We start from the raw sequence: 8141 nt of genomic DNA on the forward strand, positions 1-8141 counted from the left end.
ATTCATTCAGTTGTTCTGCCTTTGTATGGTTCCACTCTCAACTATCTATTCTTACATTATTGTCAGTTTCAATGGATACATTGAGTATTTTAGCCTGATTGTAGAAATTCCTATAAGTTGCAAGTCAAGATAATATCCTGTTCTGATAGTCAGTCCCTTAATGCAAGGAGGAGGCTTGCCACAGAGCTCGTCCCATCCTGTGCAAGGAATTTTTTAACATGGGGAGGTGTTGCACTGCAGTGTTGTGTGCTGACAAAGAGGCTTCTCTGTTCTTACCTCCTTCTACTAGCATATTGGAAGAATTTCCAGGGTGATAATCACCCTGTTGAGGCACATGATGAACACACCCTCCATGGTGCTGGAGTGGAAATAAACCTAGAATGGAACATGAACCTGAGTGGAATTTGAACTTAAGAGCTACTGGCTCAGAGACAGAGACACTACCAATTGTGCTGCCAGAGCCTCAGATAGTTATACACTGTGAAGAATTAAAGATAAATAATTTAAGAATGAATATGAGATTTACAGGAACTTTCTGTATATGCTTGGTTTTGTTGTCTCTCATTGGCTTCTGTGTTTGTGTATTAATGCAAAACTAATTCAGGCATATTTTGTTTTGCAATACAGTAAATACTAGCTATATTTGGTAGTGTCAGTACTGATCAACAGTGTTTATCCTCCTCTTGTTAATTTTTCCATCCTCCTCACCAGAAAGCATTGACATCTTATTGAGATACAGTTCCAATGACTTTCAAATTTGTATCATTCACAAGCTAGCGCTGTCAGTCAGTGCTGGCAGATTCATATTGCCAAGTGTGATTCTGTTCTCAGCTGATACTCTTATGTGCCCACATCCAGCAATGATCATTGGATAGAGGAAGCTATTCCTAACTCAGTAGTGCCGACGACAGTGCTAGTTTCTTTACCACGCTGCCTAGATCAGTTAAATCAGCCAAGATCAAGGATTGATTTGGGTACTTTACTGGTCTGTGTGACTTAGTCACTGAAAATGCATGGAAAATGGAAACAGAAATGGAGGTAGACCATTCAACTGATTGCTTGCTCTTCAATGGCTTCATGATACACCCATATTCTACCTCCATCCACTCACCTTGGCTCCATATTCTTTCATAGCTTTTGTTCTGGTAATTTCTTCAAAATTATTAATTAGCTAGCCTTTACAGCTTTGTTCTGAGAGGGAGTTCTAAGCCTCCATGTGAAGAAATGTTTGCTAATTTCTCTCTTGAATGGCCTATGGATCCATAAATGAACCTGTCAAATGTTATTTAATTTATTCATTCATGGGACATGGGCATCATTGGCATGGGCTTACAATTATTCTCCATCCCTAGGCTCCCTTGAGAACGTGGTGGTGAGCTGCCTTTTCAGATGCTGCAGTCTATTTGATGTAAGTAGACTCAAAGTGCTGTTAGAGATGGAGTTCCAAAATTTTGACTCAGTGACACTGAAGAAAAGGTGATATATTTCCAAGTCAGGATGGTGAGTGGCTTGGAGGGGAACTGCAGGTGGCGATGTTCCCATATGGCTGCTTCGCCCGTCCTTCTGGATGGTAGTGGTCATGGGTTTGGAATGTGCTATCTAAGGACCTTTGATGAGTTGTTGCAGTGTGGCATGTTGATGGTACACACTGAAATCTACACATGCACCACATGTTTGTTGGTAGTGGAGGGAGTAATTATTTGTGGATGTAGGGCAAATCAAACAGGCTGCCTTATCTTGGATGGTGTCAAGCTTCTTGAGTGTTGTTGGAGCTGCACTCATCCAGGTAAGTGGGGACTATTCTATCACAGTCCTCACGTGTGCCTTGTAGATGGTGGGCAGGCTTGGGGAGCTGCAAGGTGAATTACCCACTGCAGGATTCCAATGCTCTGACCTACAATTGTAGCCACTGTACTAATGTGGTCCAGATCAATATCTGCTCAATGGCAATCCCCAGGATGTTAATAGTGAGGGCTTCAGAGATGGCAATGTTATGGAATGTCAAAGGATGATGGTTAGAAGTTCTCTTGTTGGAGGTGGTCATTGCCTGGCACTTGTGTGGCACAAATGTTACTTACAACTTGCCTGCTCAAGTCTGACTATTGTCCAGGTCTAGCTACATTTGGATATGATCTGCACAGTATAAGGAGTTATGAATAGGATTGACCATTGTGTAATCAGCAGTAAACATCCCCATTTTAGATTTTATGATGTAGGAAAGATCATTGATGAAGCAACTGAAGATGTTTGGGCCAAGAACACTACCCTGAGGAACATTTATAGAGATGTTCTGAAGCTTAGTTGACTGGCCTGAACAACCACAATCATCTTTCGTTGTACTAGGTATAACTCCACTCAGGGGCAAGATTTCCCCCAATCTCCATCGACTCTAGTTTTGTTAATGCTTCTTGATGCTGCACTCAGTCAAATGTGGACTTGATGTCAAGGATAATTACTCTCACCATCTTTCTGCAGTTAATGTTTTAAAAAATTACGTGTAAAGCGTGATAAAGAAAGAAGAAAAGAGTACAGCTGTAACCATAAAAGGAAACTCAGAGGTAAACAAGAATTTTCTTGAAGTTTCCTTTGATCTTCTGCAGTAACTGAAGGCAACAAGTCAAGGATAAAATGGAACTGACAATCAACAGGAATTTTCCACTAAACTGGTGGCAGTAGATTTGCAAATGCATGTAGAAAAATCCACATTAGAGTTGGTAAACTCAAGCCATGATAAACACTGGGGATGTGCTGATTATGTGTTATATTAGCTTTGAAAGCCACTCAGGCAGATTTCAACTTGGCATGTTGACGTAAAACTGGCAGCTTGGAGCGAATGCCTGTTATAGAAACCACTCAACTCAATGAAAATGAAGATCGGATAGTTGCTGCAATGGGGAATCCACAACTCTAGGAGCAAATCCAGTCAGGAAATTGAAAACCCACTTCAGTGTGTGTTTACCCGTGGATATATTAACCTGGTCCAACTATTCCACCCGACGATATCACTGCACGTACTGTACCATAATTTGATATTGAGTCGTTAATCACATCTTTCCTCTCTTCATGGCATCTCCTTGTAAGCAGTATCAACGGTCTACAGAATGTCAACTTCCACACTTAGTGCACAATGTTCCAGATATCTTTGGGATTTTTGTCATTGCTTTGGGAACTATGTTCTACAAATCTGTTTATTTTTACTAGGAGTCAGGTTTTCTTAATGACAGTCATCCACAGAAATATTGGATGCAATTTTATAATATCATATTTTATACATTATTTTCTATTAGAAATTCATCTGAATTTAAAATTTGACATAGTCGTGGTGTACTTTCTCTAATCTATTCATTTCTTCACTTGTGTTGTGAAAGTGAATGAGATACGCTTCATCGCTTGACATAACTGGATTGTTTCTCTCTTCCAATGGCTGTTCTGGAATGGTTTCATAAGCTGGAATCTGCAAATTAAAAGGCCCAGTTTTAGAATTGCAAGTTGCAAATAGGTTATAAATTTCTACTTTATTTCTATCAAGATCAACATTTTAACTCTACATTTAAAAATAATTAAAGGACAACTTTACAAAGTGCTTCTGTAATACAATGCTAAAAACAAAAATGAAGAAATGTTTCAGTTCAGTTCAATTCTGAGGAAGGGTCACCGGACCCAAAATGTTAACTCTGATTTTTTTCTTCACAGATGCTGCCAGACCTGCTGAATTTTTCCAGCAACTTCTGTTTTTGTATTTGTAAAATGTGTCCAGTCGTCCCCTTTTTAAGAATCTGATTTTAAATAATTGATTTTTTAAGCAAATTGGTGTACTTTAGTCATTTTCTTCATAAATTAAACTTACTTTAATATGAAGATAGTGTTTTAAAAGCACCTGATAATGCATAAGAAATGACTCGCAAAAATAGTGGAATCTAGCAACGTCACCTGGAGGCTTCACTAATTTTGTAGGCAGAACCAGATCCTAAAAAATGTGAATGTTACTTTTCAAAATTCCCTGCTCTTTTGCACTGACATTACTGATTTGTATTCCCCATTGCATTCATATTATGAGAGTAAATGCCAGCTTCAAACTTCAGGATTGCACATGTGTTCCACCTCTCCAGAAGATGCCGGAGCCTTAGTGAAATCAGTGGTCTACGTTGCACAGGTTTCCAGTCTTCATGTGTGAGCCAAATAGTGAGTGTTAGCAACCACATAGAGCATCACCAGCGCACTCCATTATTTAACTCATGCATCATTTCCAGCAGGTACTGTTAAGTAATAAATGCAACCAGAAGCTTAGCTGATTTTCTCTCTCTTTGTTCCTTAGCTGCCTTGATTCTAGCCTCTATAATTCAATCTTTAAGCCTGCTGATTTCTATTTGTCAATACTGTTCCTTTGTCCTCAGCAATGTTACTTTTGAGATGATCAAGTTGCCTACTTCTATTATCCACCAGAGATACCAGAAAAAATGGGATGTGTACAGATTAACCACATTAAGTGACTTACTTTATATAATCAATATATTTTTGAGGGGGATTAGATCAGTTGCAACAATGGCCTCATTTACCTTCCTTTGTATTTTACTTAGGAAATGACAGAGACTGAAACATAGTTAGATGATATTACCCGTCTTGATGTTTAATATATTAGGTGTTCAGGACTGATAATTCATTCCATGAGTTAGAAATTATTTGGAAGAACAAAAAGTGTCCAGTTCTCACTGAGAAGTTTGTTGGTGCCACTATTTGTCTTATTTTAAAAGATGCATTTATGAATAATGAGGAATAAGGAATTGAAGGCAGGGATGATAAAAGCTGCATCTCCTTCCAATACACGAATAGATGCCTTCTCTAATTTTCACAAAACATAAGTGATGACTTAAACTCAATGGTATAGGCTGAGGCCTCAGAACCTTGATGCTAAAATTTGTTTGAATTATGAGGAAGATTGTTTTGCAAGATTATCACGAATATAAAGTGACAATATTGCATTCTGCATCAACTGGAGCCATTATAATCATTATTTCAGATTTCCACAAAATCACATACTGCTTACAGCACAGAATTGGCCATTGAGCCCACCATGTCTGTGCTGTCCCTCTGAAGAAGCAATTCATTTAGTGTCATTCCCCGACCTTCTCCACCTAGCCCTGCACATTCCTTAACTGTTTTGAGCCTGGCCTCTACACTTCATTCTTTAAACGTTCTGACTTTCCATTTCCCTCTTGAATAAATTTGCTTCTAGGCAGTCTATTCCAGATCTTAACCTGGGGCGACAGTGGTGTAGTGGTAATGTCACTAGTAATCAAGTCACTTCTAAGCAACTGTTCTGGGAACACGGGCTTGAATCTCACCATAACAAATGGTGAAATTTGAATTCAATTTTAAGAATTTGGAATTTAAAGAAAGGTAGTCTAATGGTGACCATTTAATCATTATTGATTGTCTGGTTCACTTCTTACCTTTGGGGAAGGAGACCTGCTATCCTTACCTAGTCCACAACAATGTGATTGACTGTTCTGGAAAATTAGTGTTGGGCAATAAATGCTGACCTAGCCAGCAATGCCCACATCCCATGAACAAATTTTTAAAAATTACTGCATAAGAAGTTTTTTTTTCTCATGCCACCTCTCTTGCAAAGTGATTCTTTTGGCGATATTCTTAAATCAGATGTAACCTACTCTGTCCAGGCCTTTCCTGATGTTGAAAACCTTAAGGCATCCACAGCATTACACTCTCGTATTTTGAACAAAACGCGAGTGCAGTATCAGGGGCTTTCCTTTGGAGAGAGGATTTCATTCATGAAATAGAGAGATTTGCGAGGAGTTTTGTAGTGACACCTCAGTAGTCACTTGCAAGAACAAGGTTGTGAAGCTTCAGCCGTGCTTCCTCTGACACAAATGAAATCATCTGTTTCAGATGCAAGAGGGATTCAGCTTTTATAAGGAAATGTAATGGTTGTCAGATTTTCTAGCACCTTAGTGTGTATATCCAATATTTGTCATTTTATTTCCGTTTTAGAAGGTCTTCTATGTGGACTTTGGAGATCTCTGCTCTTGTCTGTTAAATGATGCTGCAATTCTTTCTCATTTTGGATAAAATTCACATAAGTTTTCCGACTTTGTTTCTGCTTTCAGGGTACAATCAGTTCCAGTGTGTATACATCACAGCACACCTCTTTGCAAACACACTGAATTCAAACCCAGCCTCGCTGACACTCACTGCTGACGATCGCCTCTTCAGTCGGGGGGCATCCCGGATCTTTATGAGCTTCTTATCTCGATTCGAAGAGGACCGGTCGGTGACGCATAAAACTCGCCCTACCGTCAGGCTGGGAACACGTCCCAGTAACTCACTGGACGTGAAGGAGTTGGCCGTCTTCAATAAGTGCTGCATTAGGCTCCTTTGCTGCAACTTGCTCCTCCTGTGAAAGTGGGCACTTTAGTCTGCCTGATGTAACAATTGCTGGCTCTGTGACTCTGTGTTCGAACATTTCCTGTAACAGGGTCGTCACCCCAACGACTGGACTATGTCAAATCGCATGAGAGCTTTACCAACACCCCATACTGCGTTATAGAGGAAGAACAAAAACAGATGTTGCTGGAAAAGCTCAGCAGGTCTGGCAGCATCTGTGAAGAAAAAGATCCTGTTCCCGATTTATAGCATATGCAATTCTTTCGGTTTTTATAGAGGAAGAATTTGCATGGCCTAGCCAATTAACTCCACCACACATGAATGCCAAATATGCTCGGAGATAGCAAGAACTGCAGATGTTGGAGTCAAGAGACAACAGTATGGAGCTGGAGGAACAGCAGGCCTGGCAGCATCAGAGCAGCAGGAAAGTTGATGTGCTCGTCTGATGCCAAATATGCTTATCTTTATAATCTGTATAAAGAGACCCTTTCAATTGCAATCATTGTTGTCAATTTGTTGTCAACAGGCAGGAACAAATACATTATTTTAATTATTGTGTTAATGATTGATATGAAATCAATGCTGTGTTTATCATATAAATGGGAAACAGTAAGAAAATTAAGCTACGAGAGAGCTATAATAATTTAACCATGCATCAAAAGTAAACCAAACCTAACAGAAGTATTTGAGAGTATTGCAGGACTCTCAGAAAATGTCTTATCTATAATTTTGCACCTTAACATAGGCTGTATTTCCCTCACTGACAACGGGTAGGAACAAGATAATATTTTCCACTTGCATCACTGTCACTGTGTTACTTCGTGTTCTGTTGCGATTATAAAATGCAAGTTTATCCAGTTGCATTGGCCCAATATGAGAAATAATAGTACACCAAGGGCTAGGGGAAGTTTCTTAAAATTTTACAAATGTCGAGTCCCTCAACCAGTCAATCATTGTCCTCATTTTGGTTGTTATTGCAGTCTGCAATAGGGGGTGTACTTTACAGTGGGGCTGCAAAGCAGTTCAGAGCAAATTAAACTCATTCAATTTTATGTGTCAGTCAGACCAAGTAATGATAGCTGATTTCCTTCCCTAAAGCCCATCAGTGAAGCAGATGGAATTTTACAACAATTGATGGAAGTTGGCACAGTCACTGTTACTAAAATTAGATTTTTATATTAAATAATTTAAACTCCATTCACTGCCATCGCAAGATTTGAACCTGCATCAACAGAGTGTTAGCCTGGATCTCTAGATTATTGTTCTAATGATATTGCCCTCTGCTACCATCTCCCCTTACATGTAAGTTAAGGTGTTGAGGTTAATATATTACATATATTACACAATGGGGTGAATCTTACAAGGTGTATCAATCACTCTTTGATTTGGATATTTTTTCTTCCCCTTCCCAGGGATTCTGCATTTCTGGCTTGGTCTTCTGAATGGGGCCTCTCATGAAACACAGAATGCTCTTGTTCTGGGAGAATTCCATCAAAGCACAGAATCAGCACTGGAAAAAAGTCATGATACCATTTTAATGGCAGCTAATATTCCAACTGGGTTACAAAGGCACTTTGACAGGATACAGCAAGAATGTAAATCCGAGATAGTAGGAACTGCAGATGCTGGAGAATCCGAGACAACAAGGTGCAGGGCTGGATGAACACAGCAGGCCAAGCAGCATCATAGGAGCAGAGAGGCTGACGTTTCGGGCCTAGACCCTTCATCAGAAAAGGGGG

This window comes from Rhincodon typus, chromosome 26 (genome assembly GCF_021869965.1).
Source record: "Rhincodon typus isolate 14 chromosome 26, sRhiTyp1.1, whole genome shotgun sequence".
Taxonomy (NCBI): domain Eukaryota; kingdom Metazoa; phylum Chordata; class Chondrichthyes; order Orectolobiformes; family Rhincodontidae; genus Rhincodon; species Rhincodon typus.